The 26,215-nt window shown below is 41.4% G+C and overlaps 1 long non-coding RNA gene across 1 annotated transcript in view; it reads right to left on the bottom strand.

Annotated features, from left to right (window-relative positions):
* Nucleotides 1–26,215, bottom strand: part of LOC142469889 (uncharacterized) — a 97,448-nt gene that overhangs the window by 16,354 nt on the left and 54,879 nt on the right. The window contains exon 2 of the long non-coding RNA XR_012789117.1: nt 11,939–12,035. This is a non-coding gene — a long non-coding RNA (uncharacterized LOC142469889). The remainder of the gene's footprint in view (nt 1–11,938; nt 12,036–26,215) is intronic.

The following is a 26,215-nucleotide window of genomic DNA, read 5'->3' as shown; positions in this document are numbered from 1 at the left end:
GATTCGGCACTTACTGCCTACGGAGAGGGAAAATCGCCAACAACATGGCTAATCGGTAAGCTTGCCGATTTCACATTTTCATCGCTTACTGCCTGAGGCCCTAAGTCTCTTAAAGTTGGAGCTCCAAAAGTTGCTGGTGCACCAGAATCTTGGCCTGCTGCAAATGGCCTCCCACAGCATGGTATAATGGCAGTATCCAAGAAATGGAAAGGATACAACAAACTGTGGCTCACTTGCATGCAAATTAAGCCCTACGTGTTTGTGGGTATACAGTACCACTTCATTAAGGGAAATTCATATACTGTATTGTACAGTAATTAACTGTTATAGTTAACACAATGCTGTTTCTGTGAGACAATGACAATGTTACTTTTTTGTCTTTGAAGTTGCACGTTGGGGCGTAAAGTGATTTTAACTTAGGTAAACGTCCCGTTAACTCACTTTAAGGAGCTCTGTGCAATGTGTGTCAGCACTTCTGTTTATCATATCCAGAAGTTAATGGGCATTTTATAATGGTACACTACAGTCAGTGTTTATGGACTTTCCTATCTTAGAGTTTATTATTATTATTATTATTATTATTATTATTATTATTATTATTATTATTATTATTATTATTATTTATAATTAATCAAATACAAATAGTTTGGCATTATTATTATTATTATTATTATTATTATTATTATTATTAATAAAATTAAAAATAACTTTATTAATACTGTATGGTGCTTTTTTGATTTGTAATTACTCAAATAAAACTAATTTTGCATTAATATTAATAATAATAATAATAAAAATAATAATAGTAATAATGATAACAATAATAATAACAACTTTAGTTATATAGTGCTTTTCTCCCAATAGGACTCAAAGAGTTTCACACATTTAAAGCTAACAGTAAAAAAAAATAAAGGAACACATTTAAAGCTATAAAAGAAAACAAACACAAGATACAAATTTACAAATATAGGATTAACAGAATATAGAATGGAATCATACTGTAAGTAATGTATAGTATGTCTTATAGTTCACTTATCAAATACCTTGGAAAAGAGGTAAGTATTTACTCTGTTTTTAAAGATTTCCAGGCAGGGGGTCTCTTGTACATTATAAGATAGATAATTCCAAAGAGCAGGAGCAGCATGGCTAAAAAATTGAGCTCCCCCATAAAGTAAGGGAGACTCTGGAAACTGTTTGGAGTCCATCACTTGTGGATTGAAGTGAACGAGTTGGAGTGTAGGGAATTACAAAAAGAGAGTGAAATGCATAATGAGATACACTGGCGACACACTTTATTCGAGCTCGGCTAGTCCCACGAATTCGGGTATACCCGGGTGTATTGAGGTTTCTGACTGTTTTCTGCCCGAGTGCATTGGGTTATTTTCCAGGCAGGGATTGAAGCATTTTATTCCCGCTGGCTGCAATACTGCACAGTATATATATATATACTGCATTACAATTCATGAATTTATGCCATCTGGTAGACACGCGAAGCATTGCAGCCTAGTAAATCCTAATCATTAACATTTAACAGATCAGCCGCCCGTCAGCCAGGCATGAACCCAGGCTGGGACGGCAAATGCAATGGGGCTTGTCAGAGGTGAGGAGCGGCGCATTCCAGGTATCTGCCAGGTACATACTGGGTATTTGCTCGAATAAAGTGTGTCGGTGCAGTATGCTCTTACAGAAAATTCACTTGGTTGCACACCAGACTTAAAACATAACACCAGACTTAAAACATAACATTTAATAATAATTGTTTAAGACATGTAAAACTGTTCTTTAAATGTAAACAGTGATTAAAAAGTGAATAGGATATGTTTGGCAGTGAAAGAAACTCCTACAATTAACTTGAAATAGCTCAACGTAATCAATTTTTTCTCTCTTATAAATTAAATTTAATGAAGTAGAGTAGTAGTCCTTTCCTTTAATAAAGTGATTAACTTCACAAGTATGGGCTATAGAGTGGCATGTGTACTGTAGATTGCAGTAAATTGATTGGTTAGATGAAACAACTCCACACAGAGTACTCAACTTGTATGTGGTTTACAGTTTCCACATTGCAACAACTTTCTATGTTTATAAGGGTATTAGTTTTTTAATGGGATCAGTGCTTTCTGAATAGCTTGAGAAAGCGCTCTGTGATGCATGAAACGTTGGTGGGGCTCTCCATTGCCCTGTTTTTCCATGACCAATAAATAATCTTTTTATCGGATACGTACCCTCCTTTCTACTTTTTTGACACTTACTTGAACAGTAGTGCTCTTCCAGTTTTTCTCCTTCTCTACTTTCTGAATAGGCACAGGGTCTATAATTGCCACATATAGAGCTACCTACAGTTATAGAAATAGCCACAATATAATGTTATGCTTACCAGAGTATTAGAGTAAGGGAAACTGTTGTGTATAGCAGCAATGGCCTTTAAAAAGCAATCACTCTATGTTCTCAGTGCAATATCAACTTAGACGGAACAAAACAGGGAAAGCTGTCTAAACTATCATTGACATTTAAATTAATATTAGGGGGTGAATAGATAGCAAATGGCTCGATAGTAACCTGATGGTTTTCCCCTGACAAAGTTCCATAGCTGGAGGGAAATGTACGTCGGGCATGTTAGCATTTCGTTAACAGACACCAATACAAGTCGGCAGTAGGAGAATTATCAAGCATCCACATAGAGCTGCAGAGCTTAGCCAGGGATTTATTCAGTTAGCGAATGGTAGAGCAGTTTATTTCTTGGCAACATTGACTCTCAGAATCATAGCATATAGCTGTACTCCACTGCTCACTGCTCACCATCAGGTTTCTATTGATAGTGGTTAACTGTGATCAAGCCATTTGCTACAAACCTTTACTGTTCAAATTTAGTTTAAACTTACTGTACATTTACACTGGGTAGCTACAGTATGGACAGAGTCTGAAAATTGGGTGACAGCAACCCAAGCTTGATGGAGCTTGATGGAATCACATAGTACAGCCATTAATTGGATTGGTGGATTTACCATGTGATGCCTTCCCTTTTTAGGGTACTGTGACATCACCTTAAAAGGAGGGAAGCATATTGTACCTGATTGGTTGCGCTTCCCTCCCTTAAAGGATTGGTGGATGTACCATGTGATTTCATCAAGCTTGGTACCGAAAACATTCTCTGCCAAAATTGATGCCTGATCACATGGTACATCTATCAATCGGATGGGTGGATTTACCATTTGTCTGTCGAATGTGACATCACAGGCCTTATATTAGGCTTACAGGAACCTACAAGCTCATATTGAACCCCTTTGAGATGTGGTCTGCTGTGTAGCGGCTCAGGGGCTTACAACAAAATTGGCCAAAATGTTAAACTAAAAGACCATTTTATTTAATAGATATCTATACATATATATTTAGGCACTGTACCATGTATAAGTTTCACTGGATGTGCACTGAGCTCTGTCTGCCCCTGGTTTTAAATATATATTGCCATGCTCAGTAGCACTCCTCTGTGACACTTATATGCTCTATATATGTTTTGGTTATTTTGGGGGTTAAATATGAGCTTGTAGGTGTCTTGTATGTTTTTACAATTCTTGTTCAGCTAGTCTTAGCTGATTGGAGGGTGGCAACCTTCTACCTAATTGAAGCTCACCCCCTCTCACATTTAAATGGTTAAAAGCTCACTCCATGGCATCTCCCACTCTCAGGGGAACATGCTTGCTTGCTTGCGTGCTTTTCCTGATAATGTACAGGTTAATAAAAGCTTAAATCAGACTTAGAACTATGCAACTAATTTTGACAGATTTATTATAAAACATTCTTCCTGGTAATGCACAGGTTATTAAGAATTTATATTAGTGTTAGAGACCCTTGAGATGTGGTCTGCCGTGTAGTGGCTCACGGGCTTACAACAATTTGGCCAAAACGTTAAACTAAAAGACCATTTTATTTAATAGATATCTATACATATATATTTAGGCACTGTACTGTGTATAAGTTTCACTGGATGTGCACTGAGCTCTGTCTGTGTTTTATGTTCTGTCTATGGTTTTAAACTTATATTAGGCTTAGCATATCTAATTTGACTGAAAGTGCAGGTGGTGTCAACATCTCCAAGAAAGAAAAGAAGATCTACTAATCGGTGACTTCTCTTTAAGCAATGGAGGATCCGTGACTTCTGCGCATCAACTTTTAGTTATTTTTGTGCCATTGGGCAAGGAATATTTTTCATGGTTTTTGGGTTTATTTTTTCTTGATTGATTTTTTGTTTTGTTTTTATTTTTGTGCCATCAGTCATAGATTTCTTTTTGTGGTTTTTGGTTTGTTTAATTTTAATTCAAATTGAGGATCATTGCATATTGTAAAGTGAGGATCGTTGCTTTGGGTCCAGTGGGGATTATTGCTTTGGGTAAAGCTAGGATCATTGCCTCGGGTCAAGATGAGGATCATTGCTTTGTGGGTCAAGAGCTGATTGATTCCGCAGTTGGATGAGGAGAATGAGCCTTCATCCAGGCAAGGGTTATTGACTATAGGGTGCCCATTGATTGCCAGTATCACTATCTGTGACCCCAAGAAAGTATTGGTAATAGAGGAAGCACACAGGAGACTTTAGTTGAATTAAATTAACTTAAGGACTCACGGACGTGGAGGCGAGTGTTAGATGTCGAACGAGTGGTGAGACTGCAGCTCACCCGGTTCTCAGGACACCACTTTTACACACATACCATATTGATTTCACTTAGTGCAAGCCTTGAATTGTAAGGTTATCGTGTTATAAACTTTTATGTTTCCATCTACAGTACACTATTGCTGTGTTTATCTCTTTACATGAGCACATCACCGAAATCACCCACTTCATATCATGATTGTCACTGATTTGGATTTTGCTTTATATATCCCTCCTACATTGTGAGTAGGACTATTGGATGGTACTTTTATATTTAATTTTTCACCATTCACTTACGTTACTACTCGATATAGTATTTCTTTATTTTTGAAAAGTGCTATTAACCAGATCTGGCTAATAGGGCTATTGCCCATTACTCTTTTTGTAGTGGGAGGTGGGTGTTTTGTTGGGGGTAGAGTTGGCTGGTGATAGAGGTAGTTGTAAAGGTGAAGGTGTTAGGCATCCTGGGGGGAGGGAGTATTGGGAGGGTTAACCCCTTCTTTACTTAAGCGGTGAGCCACTAAGGTAATGAAGGTGGGGTTATTAATTTATTTTTATTTTTAATGTATTTTTTTTAATTAAAATTTAATATGGATTGCCAATGTGGATTATCAAGGCTCTCCATTAAAAGGGTCTAGTAATCCACAATGTCAATCAATGGTTTATGTTTCAAATGTGGATTTTAAAATGGTTAATGCTGAAAAACAATATTAGACAGATTTGCTACTAGGGATATTGGGTACTAGTCTAGAGGGGAGGGGTGACTGCAGGGTTTAATCCCTCCATTAATTTAGCAAGTAGCCACTAAGGTAATTATGTTTTATTTTTACTATATAGGATTGAAGGAAGGGGTCTCCAGAGCTGAATTGAATTAATTTTAGGTCCAGGGAACCCCTGCTTCCCAAGGTACAGGCCTCAGTATTGGGACCCAGTATCACCTGCAAGTTTAAATGTCCTGGTCATGTTGGCTGTGACGTGGGAGTTATAAACTTGCAGAGATACTGTCATCTAATATGGAGACTTGTACAGTACATTGGCAAGCATGGGGTCCCCGGACATGAAATTAATACGTTTGAGCTCTGGAGACCCCCTGCTTCAGTCCCATGTACTAATAATAAAAAGTACAATCTGCTGTAAGAGCTGTTCGGGAAGTCAGAGAGAGAGAGACAGCTTCTCTGTGCTCTCTCTGCACAGCTTTTAGACTGGTGGAGACCGGTAGTATTAAAAGAGCTGGAATTCCATTCAGAAGCAGGGACCCCTGCTGCATTAATCACTTCAGGACAGCCAGTATTGTATTGTATGTCTTTATTTATATAGCGCCATAAATGTACATAGCGCTTTACAGTAGTAATACATATAATATAAATAACAAATAATATAAATACTGGGCATTGGGGCATATGGAATGGTCAGGCCCTGTTCAGCAGCAGTTTCCTTACACCCAAACAAGCTTAGATAACACTGCATCTGTATGCTTATTCTGTCTTCAATATTTTTTTTTTAAATAACTGCCCTTGGCAAGTTTTCTTAATTTAATTGCTTATTTAAAACGAGAGATAGCTACAGTAGTTATGTGTTTATATAGACTTTGTTTTTCAGCATATCACATGTAGCAGTAGCCAAACATGATGAATCAGAAGATAAAGACCTGAAACATGATGAATTGAAGAAAAGGATCCACATAGTATATTTGACACTCCTTTGGAGTTTGTAGATCTTTGGTTTTCTCACCAGGTTTAGTAGTTATGTTGGAAATATTTTTTGCAGTTCCTGTTTTATTTAATGATCAAATAAAAAAAATAATATCCCAAACTAAAATAGTGCCCAATGCACTACTGTAAATATCAGCCATTTTTTCACTGCAAAATATTTGCAGAACTATTTACATTTGCAAATAAAAAAAATGGCGAACAGGGCAATGAACGTGACATTACCTAAATAGGTAACGGACGTTTGCTTCCCTGAGTTTAACGGGTATCCAGAAAGCTAATTATATGCTAAAACAATGGCTGTTAGGGCCCTCATTAGCATGTGGACAACACGGTGGAAGCCAGCTCACATCAGGATAAGACACCCCAGCGCTAGTTGCTAGTAACGCTTATTAAACTCCATACTTCAGAACTGAAGCTTACCTTTAAAAACTAACCTGGTACAAAAGAAAAAAGACAGGTAGAGGTCAACATGAGTATACATCTGTCTTGATAAATTCTCTATTTTTCTAGTATGTATTATTTAAAAAAAACAGCAGTTTGTTATGGTACAAATGATAGGTGTGCAGGGGCATTGTCTCTACATCTGTAAATTACAATTATGAATCACATGTTATTTTTAGGCATTACTCACCTGTGAGACAGATGACAATAGAAGTTCTGTATGAGAAGGATAAATTATTTCCATTGGAATTGGAGATAAAATGAATCACAAATCAAAGAAAAATGGAAACCAAAGAAATTGCAAAATAAAAATTGTAGTGTTCCTTTTAATGATTATCTATAGCATGTGAAGAAAGAGTTCCCTTGCAGAAGTAAAATTGTATAATTATATCAAATTAGTAATTTGTTGCTACTTTATTCTGCTCTAAAGTTAGAATTCATTTTTAGTCTATATTCAGAAAAAAAAGTAGAACTCCCTGTCACCTGTTCTTAGCCAGAAATCACCCTGAGATTGTTTATTCTCTTGTAAGACTGCTTAGGATGAAGGGTTGATGGGGCTCTGTCCCTGGGGAACTGTAAAAGTAGGGGGTGTTAAAGAGCCTTAGAGTGACTGAGAGTATAGCAGGGAGGAGGAGAGAAAAATTGCAGCACATGCAGCCACATTTTCTCACCACGATAAAGGGGAACAGTACAGGGGGAGCCATGGAGATCTTTCAGCATTCGGGAAGATTTGACAACTATAATGTTCATTTACACAGCTTATTACAGTGCAAACACACAGATATTAAAAGGAAAATGGGGTCCCTGCTTATATGTGACTTGACAGACTTGAACCATGCACTAAATCCTTTATTGATCCTAACTGAAGGAACACAACACAACAGTGTTCTAAAGCTCTTATAATTGAGTGTAATGTTTTGTGCAAATCCTTTCTTGATCCTAACTGAAGGAACACAACACAACACAGCGTTCTAAAGCTCTTATAATTGAGTGTAATGTTTTGTGCAAAGGGGTAAATCGCAAAATAAGTGGAATGGTCATGTTTTCCCGAAAGATATGGGCTGAAAGTGAGATGATGCACTTAGGAATAGATTTATTTCAGTGGCCTAACAAGTAGACCTTGGCAAATAAACTTCTCAGTAATGCAGAATAATTGCCAGCATCCCTAGTTGTAACACGATTCAGGGACGGGAACACTTAAGTGATTTTATTTATTAAGTCCAGCAAAGGTCCACAGACAGATGAACTCTTTCATCAATAAATAGTTCGAAAATAGCGACAAAATAGATTTTCTTTTGAAGACATATAGAAAAAGTATGAAAATACCATAGAAACATGGGAATTAAAGATATGTATTAAGTAATTCAGTGATGCAGTCAAATCATGGAATGTGAAAGGGCTTTACTGAGGGGCCAATTTTTTTTCCAGGTTAGTTTAAAAAAAGTCCTGCAGAAATGATACCGTAGTATTTAATGGTAAAATCCCATGTAGGTGGCCAAAAACAATCTTTTATTAACAAATTTACAATCTACAGTAGCAAACTTGCTTAAACTAATTTAACTATGCTAAACACAGTTTGGCTGTGAACAAAGATTTGCTTTTATTCTCTGCGAATTAGTTATAAATTGCACTTTTAAGGGAGTGTTTGTTAATCAACTGTTTTCCTGTTCCCAATCATGGAAGTGTAAACCATTGGACTACTTTTCCCCTTAACTTGAATAGGAAACAATTATATAACAATTATATAATACTATTATACTAAATGCATATAGTTGGATAAAACAGGCAGTCTTTTCCTATCTTACAGCATAGAAGTAGATTGGGGAGCTTTTATTAATAAAGGAGTTCACATTCTGTCTCTCCAAGAAGTCCAAACATCCTCGTCGGCAGTGACAACGAGTCAGGAGCCCAAGAGAACATGGCAGCCCACAAACATGTCCTAGGAATTCAGTGGGGAGTGAGGTACAGTATTCAGCAACTTCTACATCCATGCTGATGTTGAACATGGGCTGTCACAAATGTATTCCTACTATGGAAGTTTGCCTTAACACTGAATGCGGGGAAAATGGGAAAGATTGCATATGAGGCTGCTACAATGGAACTTCCAGAGACGTTGGAACATAAACCTACAAGATGTAAAACAAAAGATATATTTAAATTCCTTGACAAAAGGGAATAAATATGGGGAGTGCCATTGAAAGATTAGCGGGTGCAAGGAAGTTGGTCAACATCAGAGAGCAAGTTACCTGCAAAACCTTTTCGGGTTAAAAGTAGTAGGGAGAGTGCTGCGTTCTTTTCAAGAAAATACAGAAGGCAAAAACATTCAGATAAAGTATTACAGTATCACAGTGATGAAGTACATAGCCAAACAAGGAGAGGCAAAAAGCAGGTGATTAATGGAACTGACTGTCACAGGAGATCAGTACTTTTACACTGAATCCACCGGGATCACTATCACCAGATAGGACAAAGTTGATGCATAAAATTAGGTTTCTTCTGGCAATCCAGCATACAAGATAAAATACAAAATAACAGGATACAATACCAACTGGGGACATGGGTAGTAGAGCCTAGCCTTGCTAGGTGCAGGGGCCTGCTTCAAGTAGGCTTGACCTGTTTGCTTATGATCCTGGATACCAGAGTGCTGAACACATAGCTGAAAATATTCCGCCAATTGAACACCATCAAACTCCATCCTCTGTCTGACTGCAACTTGCCTGCTGCTTGGCTCTGCAGCTTGTCTGAAGCTTGACTTGTCTCAGATAGTCTGGTACTCTGATTGGCAGTGCTCTTTACATAGCCCTCGGTTGCTATCCTTTACATGAGAAGGAGCAGTCGGCCAACCAGAGCATGTATTGAGAGTGTGCAACCAATGCCAGAGGAGGGGGCGTGCGGAGGCACTCAAGACCGTCCCATCGTGACAGAGCAACTGGGAAGTGGGAATTTGAACTGGCCAATGGGAACCGTGTCTACGGGGCTCATACCCTGCAATGGCTCCCCCTGGCCAACCCTTTACCTTCTGCAGGGTAGGCACCTCAGAGTCTGCAGGCAACAAAGGTTCTGAAAGCACATCCCCAGACCTGATTATCCGCCCTTCCCCACTCACCAAATGTTTTTAACACCTCGCCGCTCCCACCCTTTGTCTCAATCCACATTTCTATGCAGGCACCTCAGCTGCAACTAATCACTGAGTCTGCCTCCATAGAAATAAAAACATGCAACCCACAATATAAGCCTGCTGGCTGGGGGAAAATACAATGTTATCAGGAATAAGAGTGCTTACATTATTTACATGTCCCAGTACCATTTCCCCCCAATATCTACCTAAAGGTTACCTATTACATATATCACAGTTGTGAGGCTTTTTTCCTTAAGGGGTCAAAACCTGCAAAATATATCTGCCTTGCAAGCGTGCAAAGGCAGACAAAAACACACAGTTTTAGGGGTAGCTAGCAGGGCTTCACCTTTATTATGTGAGACCAGCTACCCCTACCGTCACACTAACTATATAAATCATCAGATGACCATGTTGAAAATATTGCAGCCATTCATATCCCAGGGCCAAAGAATATTACATTTAATTACCTGAATCACAATATTATTCAGCCTTGGGAATGGCCATAAGACAACAGAGTTTCCAGAAAATAGTGGAACATTATGGACATTACAGAAACACTAAAAGAGCAAAACTCCCCTCAGGCATATAAATAGAAAAAAGCAAACATAGTGCAATTGTGTAATGCAAAAGTCAGATAAGTTTAAACAAGTGATTGCTCACTCATGTGGTGTAGGTGATTTTCAGGCATGTATTGAAAATGGAATCAAGATCAGATGTGTAGACAGGAACTCTCACAGATCATAGGCAAAAGAGAAGATAATATAGTGCAACACGGTTTAATAAAACAAATACATGAGCAAGGAGCCTGCAGTGCTGGCATCTCTCATGCTCAATAGTAAGCTGACAGCCATCTCCTTAAGGGTCCCACTTCTGAGTTTGGACGGTGGCTGAAATCACGAACACATTCAGCCAATGAGGATCCAATCCTGGTCTCGTTAGTGGTATCAGCGGCGGTGGCAGGGAGCACAGAACAACACGGCAACACATAGATCCATAGGAACTCAGGATTCACCCTATGCGTTTCATTCGGCGGACCAAACGTCCTCAGGAGTGTACAGTAGTGATATTAAATTCTAGAAGTCAAAGTTTATAAACACACAGATTCCCAGCAAGCTCTAAGAAAACCCCCCACATTTACCACATTTACCTCATTTGACACTTATGTATATATATATATATATATATATATATACATAAGTGTCAAATGAGGTAAATGTGGTAAATGTGGGGGGTTTTCTTAGAGCTTGCTGGGAATCTGTGTATGTATGTATATATATATCCTCCCAGGGTTTACGCTCGCCCCTCCCCACATTCCAAGTAAGCAGGTTTTCTTCTCATGCAGCTGGTTGTGACAGTGTGACAGGATCAATGTTAGGACCATTCTTCCTCTAATTATTGTGGAAAATTAGAATTTTAATCAGTTAGTATTAGGACCTGTGAATTGGTCATGCCTTTATGTGACTCGCAGGCTTATACACTTTGGCCAAAGGTGTTAACTAAATGACCCTTTTTCAAGAGATATATAGATATTTCACTGTGTATTTTGTCAAATTGGATGTTGCTCTGAACTTCTTTGTTTCTTGTTATATACATTTAGCCACGCTCAGTAGCACTCCTTATGACACTTATATACATACATATATATTTTGTGGTAAATTTGTGGGGTTTTCTTAGAGCTTGCTGGGTATCTGTGTGTTCATTTTCAATACACGCCTGAAAATCCCCTACACTACATGAGAGAGCACTCATTTAAACTTATCTGACTTTTGCATTACACATTTGCACTATGTTTGCTTTTTTCTTTTTATATGCCTGAGGGGAGTTTTACGCTTTGAGTGTTTCTGTGACGTCCATCTCAGGTGTTGAGAAACACCTACCGCCAGCTGCATCTCCCTATTGGTGATTTTCTTTTTGTATAATAACTGGATTATTTTTAAGAGACTTGTTTTTTTTTTTGTGTCGAACATTGTAGACAGCCTGAAGTAGACATCATACATACTGTATCACAACTAAAAGGTCAATTACTTTTGCTCAAAATAATTTCCTCCCTGTTCAATGCAAGTTGATGTCCTCAGTTTCCCACTGGCTGGTTTTCCCTCCTGTCCCTCTGGCAAAGTTTTTCCTGAAAATACAAAGTGAAAAGACTGTAGCTCACCTATTGTATTACATGGCATCTACCAATATACCAATATGTACCAATATATTAAGGGTTACTAAGAGAAATTTCCAAATCCACATAAGCTAACGTTGGTGGTATTGAGATAGAATGGCAAGCCTTGAGAAGAAAAGGATGCTCTGATAAAGCAATATGATAACTGCTGGAGGCAAGAAGGAAAAGGTCAACGTCTAAAGTATAGCATCATATACTGTATGTTTATGTTTTCAAGATTGGTACAAAGAAAAAAACAATATTTAATTAATCTGACCACTGTTACTCTAGGGCAAGCATGTCAAACTCGCAGCCCGCGGGCCGCATGCAGGCCACAACGAACATATTTGCGGCCCAGCCAATATTTAACTCGCGATGCGCCAGGCAGTGCACGCTTTCAGCAGAGGAAAAAAAACAAAAAACCTTCCCCCTCTTCTGATTGGCTGGCGTGTGTTGGCACGCTGCCAGAATTTTTTTTGGGCCCGGAGCCTGCATAGTGAGGCCCGCCTCTTCCTGCTGCATGGAACAAGTCAGTTGAGAACTGCTCCATGCCTGCATTGCTTCCCCTTGCCCTCCTGCTCCGATTTCCTCCCCTGCTCTGATCCCCTGCCCATTCCTCTCCCCCGTTCTGATCCCCCCTGCTCCGATCCCCCCGTTCCGATTCCCCCAATTCCGATTTCCCTCGTGTGTGTGTGTCTGAGTGTGTGTGTGTCTGTCTGAGTGTGTGTCTGAGTGTGTGTCTGAGTGTGTGTGTCTTAGTGTGTGTGTCTGAGAGTGTGTCTGTGTGTGTGTGTGTGTGTGTCTGAGTGTGTGTGTTTGTCTTGAGTGTGTGTGTGTCTTGAGTGTGTGTGTCTTAAGTGTGTATGTATCTGAGTGTGTGTGTGCGTGTGTCTGAGTGTGTGTGTGTGTGTGTGTCTGAGTGTGTGTGTGTGTGTCTGAGTGTGTTTGTGTCTGAGTGTGTGTGTCTGTGTCTGTGTGTCTGTGTGTGTCTGTGTGTGTCTGTGTGTGTCTGTGTGTGTGTGTCTGAGAGAGTGTGTCTGAGAGAGAGTGTGTCAGAGAGAGAGAGAGAGTGTCTGAGAGAGAGAGTGTGTCTGAGAGAGAGAGAGAGAGAGAGTGTGTCTGAGAGAGAGAGAGTGTCTGAGAGAGAGTGTGTCTGAGAGAGAGAGTGTGTGTCTGAGAGAGAGAGAGAGAGAGAGAGTGTGTCTGAGAGAGAGAGAGAGAGAGTGTGTCTGAGAGTGTGTCTGAGAGAGAGAGAGAGTGTGTCTGAGAGAGAGTGTGTCAGAGAGAGAGAGAGAGAGAGAGAGAGAGAGAGAGAGAGAGTGTCTGAGAGAGAGAGAGTGTGTCTGAGAGAGAGAGTGTGTCTGAGAGAGAGAGAGTGTGTCTGAGAGAGAGAGTGTCAGAGAGAGAGAGAGAGTGTCTGAGAGAGCGAGAGTGTCTGAGAGAGAGAGTGTGAGAGATAGAGAGTGTCTGAGAGAGAGAGTGTGTCTGAGAGAGAGAGAGTGTGTCCGAGAGAGAGAGAGTGTCTGAGAGAGAGAGTGTGTCTGAGAGAGAGAGTGTGTGTCTGAGAGAGAGAGAGTGTGTCTGAGAGAGAGAGAGTGTGTCTGAGAGAGAGTGTCTGAGAGAGTGTCTGAGAGAGAGAGTGTGTCTGAGAGAGAGAGTATCTGAGAGAGAGAGTGTCTGAGAGAGAGAGAGTGTCTGAGAGAGAGAGAGTGTGTCTGAGAGAGATAGAGTGTGTCTGAGAGATAGTGTGTGTCTGAGAGAGAGTGTGTGTCTGAGAGAGAGTGTGTGTCTGAGAGAGAGAGAGTCTGAGAGAGAGAGTGTGTCTAAGAGAGAGTGTCTGAGAGAGTGTCTGAGAGAGAGTGTGAGAGAGAGTGTGTCTGAGAGAGAGTGTCTGAGAGAGAGAGTGTCTGAGAGAGAGTGTGTGTCTGAGAGAGAGTGTGTGTCTGAGAGAGTGTCTGAGAGAGTGTCTGAGAGAGAGTGTCTGAGAGAGAGTGTGTCTGAGAGAGAGAGTGTCTGAGAGAGAGAGAGTGTCTGAGAGAGAGAGTGTGTCTGAGAGAGAGAGTGTGTGTCCGAGAGAGAGAGAGAGTGTCTGAGAGAGAGAGTGTGTCTGAGAGAGAGAGTGTGTCTGAGAGAGAGAGAGTGTGTCTGAGAGAGAGAGAGTGTGTCTGAGAGAGAGTGTCTGAGAGAGTGTCTGAGAGAGAGAGTGTGTCTGAGAGAGACAGTATCTGAGAGAGAGAGTGTCTGAGAGAGAGAGAGTGTCTGAGAGAGAGAGAGTGTGTCTGAGAGAGAGAGTGTGTCTGAGAGATAGTGTGTGTCTGAGAGAGAGTGTTTGTCTGAGAGAGAGTGTGTGTCTGAGAGAGAGTGTGTGTCTGAGAGAGAGAGAGTGTGTGTGTCTGAGAGTGAGTGTCTGAGAGAGTGTCTGAGAGAGAGTGTGTCTGAGAGCGAGTGTCTGAGAGAGAGAGTGTCTGAGAGAGAGAGTGTGTCTGAGAGAGAGTGTGTGTCTGAGAGAGAGTGTGTGTCTGAGAGAGAGAGAGAGAGAGAGAGAGAGAGAGAGAGAGAGAGAGAGAGTGAGTGTCTGAGAGAGAGAGAGAGAGAGAGTGTGTCTGAAAGAGAGAGAGTGTGTTTGAGAGAGAGAGTGTGTGTCTGAGAGAGAGAGAGGGTGTGTTTCTGAGAGAGAGAGTGTCAGAGAGAGAGAGTGTCTGAGAGAGCGAGAGTGTCTGAGAGAGCGAGAGTGTCTGAGAGAAAGAGAGTGTCTGAGAGAGAGAGTGTCTGAGAGAGAGAGTGTGTCTGAGAGAGAGAGTGTGTGTCAGAGAGAGAGAGAGAGAGAGAGAGTCTGAGAGAGAGAGAGAGAGTGTGTTTCTGAGAGAGAGTATCTGAGAGAGTGTCTGAGAGAGAGAGTGTGTCTGAGAGAGAGTGTGTCTGAGAGAGAGTGTGTCTAAGAGAGAGAGAGTGTCTGAGAGAGAGAGAGTGTCTGAGAGAGAGGTGTGTCTGAGAGAGAGAGAGAGTGTGTCTTGGAGAGAGAGAGAGAGAGAGTGTCTGATAGAGAGAGTGTGTCTGAGAGAGAGAGTGTGTCTGAGAGAGAGTGTGTATCTGAGAGAGAGTGTGTGTCTGAGAGAGTGTGTGTCTGAGAGAGAGAGTGTGTGTCTGAGAGAGAGAGAGTGTGTTTGAGAGAGAGAGAGTGTCTGAGAGAGAGTGTGTCTGAGAGAGAGTGTGTGTCTGATAGAGAGAGAGTGTGTCTGAGAGAGAGTGTGTCTGAGAGAGAGAGAGATTGTCTGAGAGAGAGAGTGTGTGTCTGAGAGAGAGAGTGTGTGTCTGAGAGAGAGAGTGTGTGTCTGAGAGAGAGAGAGTGTGTCTGAGAGAGAGAGAGAGAGTGTCTGAGAGAGAGTGTGTCTGAGATAGAGAGTGTGTGTCTGAGAGAGAGAGAGTGTGTGTCTGAGAGAGACAGTGTGCGTGTCTGAGAGAGAGAGAGTGTGTGTCTCAGAGAGAGAGAGTGTGTGTCTGAGAGAGAGTGTGTGTGTCAGAGAGAGAGAGAGTGTGTCTGAGAGAGTGTGTGTGTCTGAGAGAGAGTGTGAGTCTGAGAGAGAGTGTGTGTGTCTGAGAGAGTGCATGTGTCTGAGAGAGTGTGTGTGTCTTAGAGAGAGTGTGTGTGTCTGAGAGAGAGAGTCGGAGAGGGGGAGAGAGTCGGAGAGGGGGAGAGAGTCGGAGAGGGGGAGAGAGTCAGAGAGGGGAAGAGAGTCATAGAGGGGGAGAGAGAGGAGGAGGGGGAGAGAGAGGGGGAGGGATAGAGAGAGGGAGAGAGAGAGGGAGAGGGAGAGTCAGAGAGAGTGAGAGAGGGAGAGAGAGAGTCAGAGAGAGAGTCAGATAGAGAGTCAGAGAGAGAGTCAGAGAGAGGGAGAAAGAGAGGGAGAGAGAGAGGGAGAGAAAGGGAGAGAGAGAGGGAGAGGGAGAGTCAGAGAGAGTGAGTCAGAGAGAGGGAGAGAGAGTCAGAGAGAGGGAGAGAGAGGGAGAGAGAGAATCAGAAAGAGGGAGAGAGAGTCAGAGAGAGAGAGAGTCAGAGAGAGTCAGAGAGAGAAAGTCAGAGAGAGAGAGTCAGAGAGAGAGAAAGTCAGAGTGAGAGAGAGAGTCAGAGATGCCAAGTGTCAGGAAGAAAACATTAATTTTATCGTTGTTCTTGTTCTTTTTTTTATACTGTACTTTTCGAAATAAACCTACGTTTCTATGAAAATTTAAGTTTTTTTTTTGCGGCCCACCTAAACTTAAACCTTGTTTATTTGGCCCGTGTTAGCCTTTGAGTTTGACATGCTTGCTCTAGGGGAACGCCGTAAGGTAAGATTTGATAAGGTTTTTTAAGCTGAGATCCTTAAAGGTCCAAGTATCAGCTTTGTTAGGTTTGCTGGCGAAACGTTTGGCATTAGATAGTCTAATGGTGTGACTTCTGCAGTCAATCAGATGATGAAGACCACAAATAAGGTGTAAAGTTCCATTCTGGATTCTTTCATTAGTGCTAGATACACCCATTCGACATGTTACAATAAATCTCCTTCTGGTTTTTAGTTTGGAAGATAGCATTCGCACTCACATCTGCAAGAAATGTGATAACTTTTTTTGACAATCCATCAAGACAAGGCAGTTATACAAGCAATTTATAATTTCCTTTTAAAAGTGATATAAACTTTCTATATGTTTAAAGAAATTGTAATTCTGTCATTCTAAATAAAATGAGGCAATCAGAAAGAGGAGATAATGCATAATCTGGATGTGGTCAGATGTTTGAAGATCTATCTGAGCGTAGTACAGAGTTTTAGGAAATAAGATAGGCTGTTCATTTAGCTAACGGGGTTGGGGGCCAATAATAGTACACGCGCCTTCTAAAGTAACAATTTCTTACTGAATTTCATCATGACTCAACAAGGCATATGAACAGAAAAACAAATGTACAGTAGTCCAGATTGTCTGAAAAATCCTTCGGGGATTGTAGAAGATTACCGTTACCATGGTTTGAATAGGTAAAACTAATTTATTTGGAGATGGACAGATGGACATAATCAGATACATTTAATTATATTATCTTTCATAGTATACCAATAAATATAGTTATACATTAGTTTTCATTAAATATTTATAGAGTGCATTTGTAATCATTGAGGAAGATAGAGGAAGATGACAGAATATTGTAAATACTATCAATGCTCAATTAGCAGTTTTTTGATTTTTTTCAAGATACTATAGTTGTGGATATGAAGTGATTTCATTGTTGGCGATCAGGATTGAGTTTCTAATGATGTCAGATTTTTAGATGTGGCAGTACTGTATCATCATCATCATAAGCAGCAATATTATTAGATACAACAATAGGTGGTACAGCACAACCCCGTTATAACGCGATGTAAGCGTGGCCCCCAATTTTCGTATTTATGAATACTTTACAACATGATTATTGGTATCTTAAATACTTTATTGTAAAGTGCATACATTTGTACATTATTTCTAACGCGATCCGCTTATAATGCGATGTAATTCTTTGGACCCCAAGCACAGCTTTATAAGGGGGTTGAGCTGTATATTTATTTATTTTTCCTTTTAGTGACGTTGTCCTGTTACCTTAGTCACATTCACATTAATAAAATTTAAAAGGATATACTATTATAAAAAATCCTTTGTGTTGGGAACCCATATTTTAAAATCTTTATTAAAACCTTGTTAACCAAATATACACCTGTTAAAAGTAAAACAGCAAACACGATTACTGATGCAGAAATAAAATTACATTTCCATAAGAAATTATAATTATCCATATGTTTCTATTACCCTATGATAAAAGATTAAGGCAGATAGCACTATTTCACAAAGGGCCTGGCTGCAAAGGGTATGACTGAACATGGAAGTTTGTCCTGACCGAAGTCAGATGGATCTTCTGAAATCAGCCAAGCTACCAGGCCTGTCAAGCACAATAGATGAGCCCACCTAAGGGTCCCTGAAACACCCCCCACCACCACTCAATAGGGTCTCGACCCCCTCTCCCCCCTTGCCTGTTGGTAACATGTTCCACACATTACAGGGTATTTAAAATACTATGCACACTATGTTTCAGTCTCCCAATCTGGCACTTCCTTAGTTATTCTCAAAATTATTGTTATGCAATTGAAGCATTGCAATATGCTACAAGCCCACTGGTTTATTGATGGAACACTGGTTTAATTCCAGGAGTGAAACATACCAGATAATGTAAAACTGAAAGATCAGATGAGTTTAAAAAGTGCTTGAAGTCCATGTGTGTGCTCAATTATAGAATACAGAGAGGTCACATCTAAGGTGACCACTCTGTAATTCTTGGTCCATTGAATCACATGTACAGAGAGAAGAAGGTCAGTGGTGGCACATATATAAAATGACAACCAAAGAACCAATGGTTGCAGAAACCTATCCACATACTGTACCGTGACAGACCATCTCCCAAAGATCCAATTCTTGCCACGATGGTCCGGCTCGGAGGTTTGGCGATCGATTTGTGGTACAAAACATGTCAGAGATGACAGCTGGAATGATGTGAATTCTTGAATTACAATAAAAACTTTTTTTATGGCCAGCTATTTATACCGGCTTCTTGCAATGCACTGCCTTTTTTTTTTTACCTGTTCATATGTTCTTTCGGCTGGAGCACGCATCGACCAGGATTGGCTTTAGCTGCACCGCGATGCAAAGGAAATGGACACGGACATCCTAGGACTCTGAGTTGATTTACTTTTTGTCCTCTGTGCTATCATGGCCATTGTGTGACAGCAAGATCAATTTGGGGCTTTGTAACGGTGAGGATCAGGTTAACAGGCCTTCCGTGGTTCGCGGCTGTTGGTCTGCTGCTGGTTCCTTCCCTCCCCCTGCTTTTCTCTTTTCCTACGATATCGTCCACATTTTCATTAGCCTGATCTTTAAGCATATTTCGTGCGGCGGTTATACACCTCCTGGAGGATCATACCAAACTTATTGACTGCTACTAGTGACTTTATACAGTGACAATGTTTCTCTCTATGATCTAGAGCACTGGCACGGGGATCATTTCCTACACTCCACTGGCAACAGTATTATAGTTGGGTCACGGGCAGAGGTCAGAGGCAGGTAACAAGGTAGCTTTGTCGTGGTCACAGGGTGGGGTCGGCAGCAGGGAATCCACAGGCCAAGGAATAGGGCATAGGAACAGGACACAGGAACAGGACACGGGGTCACAGGAACAGGATGGGACAAGCCGATAACAGGCAAGAACCTTTATTAAATAAACTAGGACTATGGCAGAAACATTGCCATTGTGCAAAATGTGAGTGCACATTTTTTATCTGATTTGTGATTCTGCAATACAAGTATAGATATACTGTACCATTTAGAGTCTGCTTGTTTGAGATACACTAGAGGAATTTGTAACATCTATTGGTAACCTACGACGCTGTCCATGGCATTACTCCCGTTAGAGAGAGACTTGGCCTCTAACATGCCAAACTTTCAAAGGGAATTTGTGAGTGTAACGCTTACTTTTTGATTTACTCTTCACCCACATCCTAAATTGCATTCACTATTGTGTGTGTATGTATATATATATATCTATAAAAACACAAAAAAAAACAGGCGCACTCATAGCGTAAAAAAGTATAACAATAAAGTTTATGGAATGAAGGATTTAAAAATACACACTCACAAACATAACTGAATATAAAGCATTTTTGAGTACAAACTCAGCCCGTCAGACGCAGGAAGCCGGTATGCAGGATTTCATTGTACAATCCCTGGTAAGTCCTGCTGCAGTAGCTCCTCTGTGTCCTTGCAGGGACTGAAATGCACGAGGGACGCTGCCTCCTCGTCTCGAAACGCGTAGAGAGTGCAGTGGCAGTTACTGTCCGGTTTTTACGGTTATTATACCCCACTCATGTGCTTCAGCATATTTTTGCTGTGCTGGTAGCATTTCATTCAGCCGCCCAGCCGTCCAGCCCGTTTTCCATTGAGAATTGACTCCGGTTGAAACTCACTGACATCACCGAGTTCTCGCGAGATTTGGACCAGAGAACTCACTGTGTGACGCTGGAGCAAGGGAGAGGCAGTGTCCCTCGTGCATTTCGGTCCCTGCAAGGACACAGAGGAGCTACTGCAGCAGGACTTACCAGGGATTGTACAATGCGTCTGACGGGCTGAGTTTGTACTCAAAAATGCTTTATATTCAGTTATGTTTGTGAGTGTGTATTTTTAAATCCTTCATTCCATAAACTTTATTGTTATACTTTTTTACGCTATGAGTGCACCTGTTTTTTTTGTGTTTTTATAGATATCTTCAAGGAAGTGGTGTTCCCTTCATTCGGGCTGCAGAGACTCTTTTGGATAGCATTTGGAGTATTTTTTAGGATTTGTATACTTTTCTATATATATATATTTCTGGACATTTTTCTTTTTTTGCTTCATTTTGTGTGTTTTATATTGTTCAAATGTATTAATCTTTTATTTTGTAATTGTTCCACTGTGCATAGTATAGGTTTTACTTATATTTTATAGAGGGTATATATATAGTGATCCAGGTTGGCGCCAATTTTTTCTTTTGTTGTGCTATATATATATATATATATATATATATATATATATATATATATATATATATATGCCGTTGAGTGAAAAAGAAGGTACACTCTCTTTGAATTCTATGGTTTTACATATCAGGACATAATAGCGATCATCTGTTCCTTAGCAGGTCTAAAAATTAGTCAAATACAACCTCAGATGAACAACAAAACATGACATATTACACTGTGTCATGATTTATTTAACAAAAATAAAGCCAAAAGGGAGAAGCCATGTGTGAAAAACTAAGTACACCTTATGATTCAATAGCTTGTAGAACCACCTTTAGCAGCAATAACTTGAAGTAATCGTTTTCTGTATAACTTTATCAGTCTCTCACATCATTGTGGAGGAATTTTGGCCCATTCTTCTTTACAATGTTGCTTCAGTTCATTGAGGTTTGTGGTCATTTGTTTATGCACAGCTCTCTTAAGGTCCAGCCACAGCATTTCAATCGGGTTGAGGTCTGGACTTTGACAGAGCCATTGCAACACCTTGATTCTTTTCCTTTTCAGCCATTCTGTTGTAGATTTGCTGGTGGGCTTGGGATCATTGTCCTGTTGCATGACCCAATTTCGGCCAAGCTTTAGCTGTCGAAAAGATGGCCTCACATTTGACTCTTGAATACTTTGGTATACAGAGGAGTTCATGGTCGACTCAATGACTGCAAGGTTTCCAGGTCCTGTGGCTGCAAAACAAGCCCAAATCATCACCACTCCACCACCGTGCTTGACAGTTGATATGAGGTGTTTGTGCTGATATGTTGTGTTTGGTTTTCACCAAACGTGGTGCTGAGCATTATGGCCAAACATCTCCAGTTTGGTCTCACCTGTCCAAAGGACATTGTTCCAGAAGTCTTGTGGTTTGTTCAGATGCAACTTTGCAAACCTAAGCCTTGTTGCCACGTCCTTTTTAGAGAGAAGAGGTTTTCTCCTGGAAACCCTTCCAAACAAACCATACTCGTTCAGTCTTTTTCTAATTGTACTATTATGAACTTTAACATTTAACATGCTAACTTAGGCTTGTAGAGTCTGATATGTAATTCTTGTTTTTTTTGCAATTTATCGGAGCATTGCTCGGTCTGACCTTGGGGTTAATTTGCTGGGTTGTCCACTCCTGGGAAGATTGGCAACTCTCTTTAATGTTTTCCACTTTTGAATAACCTTTCTTACTGTAGAATGATGGACTTTAAATTGTTAGGAAATGGCCTTATAACCCTTCCCAGATTGATGGGCAGCAACAATTGCTTCTCTAAGATTATTGCTGATGTCTTTCCTCCTTGGCATTGTGTTAACAATTGTGTTGCTCCAGACCAGCAAACTGCTAAAACCTTGGCTTTTATAGAGGTGGTCACAGTTGCTGATGATCAATTAATCAAGGGCATTTGATTAGCAGCACCTGTCTGCTACTTAGCATCTTAATTCCTCTAGAGGGGGAAGAGGATGCTATGGGGCAAGGTATAGGATGGCACAATAGCAGGGAGGACCATTACAACAAATTATGATAGGGTGTGAGAAACCCGATGTCTGCATCTCTGTTTTAATACCCCTCCAGTGCCTCCAGTGCCTCTCTGTTGTTTATTCTTCATTTTTTTTTCAATCCCTGTCTAAGTCACAGAAACCTTTGTATATCTATATTGCTTGACCTGAGCAAGAAAGGAAAACTCTCGAAAGCTTGTCCTATTACATAAATTGTTAGTCCAAATAAAAAAGGTATCACCTAATACTGAAGAACTCATTTATTCTGCAGTATTGCAACTGACTAAAACGGCTATTACCATTATATATATATATATTATATATTAGGAATGATGTCTTGTTAATACAATATATTCTTTTGACAACCCTTTGGAGTGCTGCCTTTGATATTCGCCATCTAACGGTATCGTAGTGCCTATTTACACTATACAGGATTTGCACCCAGCTTATTGACTTTTTAGATGGAGTGCCTATTGTTCTTTATCATATGATATATATATATATATATATATATACACAGTGGTTGACAAATCACCAAAAAATCTACTCGCCACACAAAAAAATCTACTCGCCACCTAGTACCAAACGTGTGCTGCTTGGGCCAATATTTACTCGCCCGGGGGTTAAATCCACTCGCCCGGGGCGAGCAAATGTATAGGTTTGTCGAACACTGTATATAACACTCGAGGCAGCAGCGTCCTCCCGTGACCCTCCTTCGTATAGCCGGATGTAGATTGCCTCCTATTAGGTGCTCGGCTAAAAGAATCCCTCCGGGAACCAGCAACTAGACATCTTCTGTGCCGGTAGCAGGATTGTGGAAGACACAGGAGCCTTACGTCTGACGTCCAGAAACAGCAACGTTCATGGGCAATTGACGGCCACTATCAGACACGCCCTACGTGTTTCGTCATCGATGATGACTTCATCAGGGGGCTGAGAGAACTGTGTTGCTGGCACATGAGAGCCTATCTCATGAATGCTTATATTTGCAGTACTCTTGTGAGTGGGCATTTGTTTGATTTTATGTTCCTTTAATATATATTTTATTACGTTAATGCACTAGGTGTGCCTGTTTTTTTCTTTCTTTTTCCTTATATATACAGCTAAACCCCGTTATAACGCGGGTCTCGGGGTCCACCCCGAGACCACCGCGTTACTAACGGGGTCGCGAGAAAAAAAAATGGCCGCCGCGCTTTAGCGCATATTCATCCCTCGGGACAGGAGATGGGAGCGGGCATGTCCCTCCGCTCTCCGCTTCCCCCTGTCACCGCGGGACAGGCCGCAGGGCAGGAGATGGGAGCGGGTATGTCCCTCCTGTCCCCGCTTCCCCCTGTCACCGCGGGACAGGCCGCGGGGCAGTAGATGGGAGCGGGGATGTCCCTCCTGTCCCCGCTTCCCCCTGTCACCGTGTGACAGGCCGCGGGGCAGGAGATGGGAGCGGGGATGTCCCTCCAGTACCCGCTTCCCCCTGTCACCGCGTGACAGCCCGCGGGGCAGGAGATGAGAGCGGGGATGTCCCTCAGGTCGCCGCTTACCTCAGATCCCGCTGCCTGCATGGAGGTGGTAGCGGGGGGTTTCTTCTCCCCACCGCTGTCCCTGTCGCTCCCGCTGCCTGCGCGGGAGGAGGGGGGGGAGCGGGTGGTGGTGCTGGTCGCGGCCTTTCCTGTGCTCCGACCCCACCCCCCGTCTGTGTAGAGTGAGAGAGTGTGTGTGTGTATGTATATATGGGAGAGAAAGTGTGTGTGTGTATATGGGTGTGTGTATGTGGGTGTGAGTGTGTGTAAGTGTCTGAGTGTGTGTGTAAGTGTGTGTAAGTGTGTGTAAGAGTGTGTGAGTGTCTGTGAGTGTCTAAGTGTGTGTAAGTGTGTGTAAGTGTGTGTAAGTGTGTGTAAGTGTGTGTAAGTGTGTGTGAGTGTCTGTGAGTGTGTAAGTGTGTGTAAGTGTGTGTAAGTGTGTGTAAGTGTGTGTAAGTGTGTGTGAGTGTCTGTGAGTGTCTGTGAGTGTCTGTGAGTGACTAAGTGTGTGTAAGTGTGTGTAAGTGTGTGTGAGTGTCTGTGAGTGTGCATGAGTGTGCGTGAGTGTGCGTAAGTGTGCGTGGGAGTGTGTGTGAGTGTGTGTGTGTGTGCGTAAGTGTGTGTGAGTGTCTGTAAGTGTGTGTGAGTGTGTGTGCACTGTGAGCAATGAGGAGTGTGTGTGCAGTGTACAGTGTGTGTGCAGTGTGTCAGTGTGTGCAGTGTGAGCAATGAGCAGTGTGTGTGCAGTGTGCAGTGTGTGTGCAGTGTGTCCAATGAGCAGTGTGTGTGCAGTGTGTCAGTGTGTGCAGTGTGAGCAATGAGCAGTGTGTGTGCAGTGTGCAGTGTGTGTGCAGTGTGTCCAATGAGCAGTGTGTGTGCAGTGTGCAGTGTGTGTGCAGTGTGTCCAATGAGCAGTGTGTGTGCAGTGTGCAGTGTGTGTGCAGTGTGTCAGTGTGTGCAGTGTGAGCAATGAGCAGTGTGTGTGCAGTGTGCAGTGTGTGTGCAGTGTGTCAATGTGTGCAGTGTGAGCAATGAGCAGTGTGTGTGCAGTGTGCAGTGTGTGTGCAGTGTGTCCAATGAGCAGTGTGTGTGCAGTGTGCAGTGTGTGTGCAGTGTGTCCAATGAGCAGTGTGTGTGCAGTGTGCAGTGTGTGTGCAGTGTGTCCAATGAGCAGTGTGTGTGCAGTGTGCAGTGTGTGTGCAGTGTGTCAGTGTGTGCAGTGTGAGCAATGAGCAGTGTGTGTGCAGTGTGCAGTGTGTGTGCAGTGTGGCAGTGTGAGCAATGAGCAGTGTGTGTGCAGTGAGTGTGTGCAGTGTGTGCAGTGTGTGCAGTGTGCAACAAAAAAAAAATGGAAAAAAAAAAAAATTAAAATTTTTTTTTTTTTTTTTTTTTAAACGGGAGCCACGGGAAAACCGCGTTATAACCGAATCGCGGTATAACGAGGCGCGTTATAACGGGGTTTAGCTGTATATATATATATATATATATATAGAGAGAGAGAGAGAGAGAGAGAGAGAGAGAGAGAGAGAGAGAGAAATTTCAGTAGCGCCACTCGTGAAATCAAGTAAAAATAAAATAAATTAAATAAATATTAACGTGCAAATGTTTGGTGCAATATTAATCAAAATACAATGTGATCAATCTAACAAAAAATAATAACAAACAGTGAATTTGAAAAAATTGAATTAGGTGAAAAATATGAAAAATGTGGTAATATTATATCAAACAGGGAATAATAGGGAGGGGGAACAAAAAATTGAGGAAAGTCCAACCCTTAGTACAAGTCCAGTGTAAAATCAATGATGATTTGAGATGCTGTTCAGGGATCCATGGCTGCTCTCAGAAGGAATAACCAATTCCAACAGGAACACTATAGAAAAAGAAGAACAGAGAGTGCACGTCCCATAGTGTAAAACAGTACATTTAATCAATAAAAAGGACAAGGGTATTAAGGACACTCACAAGGATAAGAGATAAATAGGCAATTTGTGATATATATAATCACCACCAGCAAGGCCACACCGTCCTTGAACACATCAGATGGTATATAGTCCCTCCAGTTCACCTCCAGCAACAGTTGGGTGATTGGGAACAAAGTCTCTCAGCGTCTGTGCAGTAAAGAGATTCTTTCAGCCTCAGATCAGCTCCATGCGCTCTCTGGCCGTAAAGCGCGCACTGCGTGATGACGTAGTGTCGTGGTAGCGTGCCCTGACGCGTTTCGTCACGACAGTGACTTTTTCAAAGGGAATATAAGCTAGGGGGAGGGCTCGGTATTTATGGACTCATTCAATCAGAGAGGAGTGGCATCGGAGCAGCCAGAGGCCAATCGCCAGTGTCCAGACATAAAACCAAGGCACTGGCGATGGGCCAATGAGAACCACCATGTCAAACCTGACAGCACAAATACTGATATAAAATGGTATACATAGATAAACTACAAATATAATTAAATATAATCTGCAATATTACCAATTATAACCACAAATCAGGATCGGTGGATATAAAATAAATAAATAAAAAACATACATTCACAAAGGGAATTGTACAAAATAATAATGATAATAATAAT

The sequence above is a fragment of the Ascaphus truei genome, chromosome 1 (assembly GCF_040206685.1).
Source record: "Ascaphus truei isolate aAscTru1 chromosome 1, aAscTru1.hap1, whole genome shotgun sequence".
Lineage (NCBI taxonomy): Eukaryota > Metazoa > Chordata > Amphibia > Anura > Ascaphidae > Ascaphus > Ascaphus truei.
Note: the sequence above shows the minus strand (reverse complement) of the source record. Positions and strands in the feature narration are given on the sequence as shown.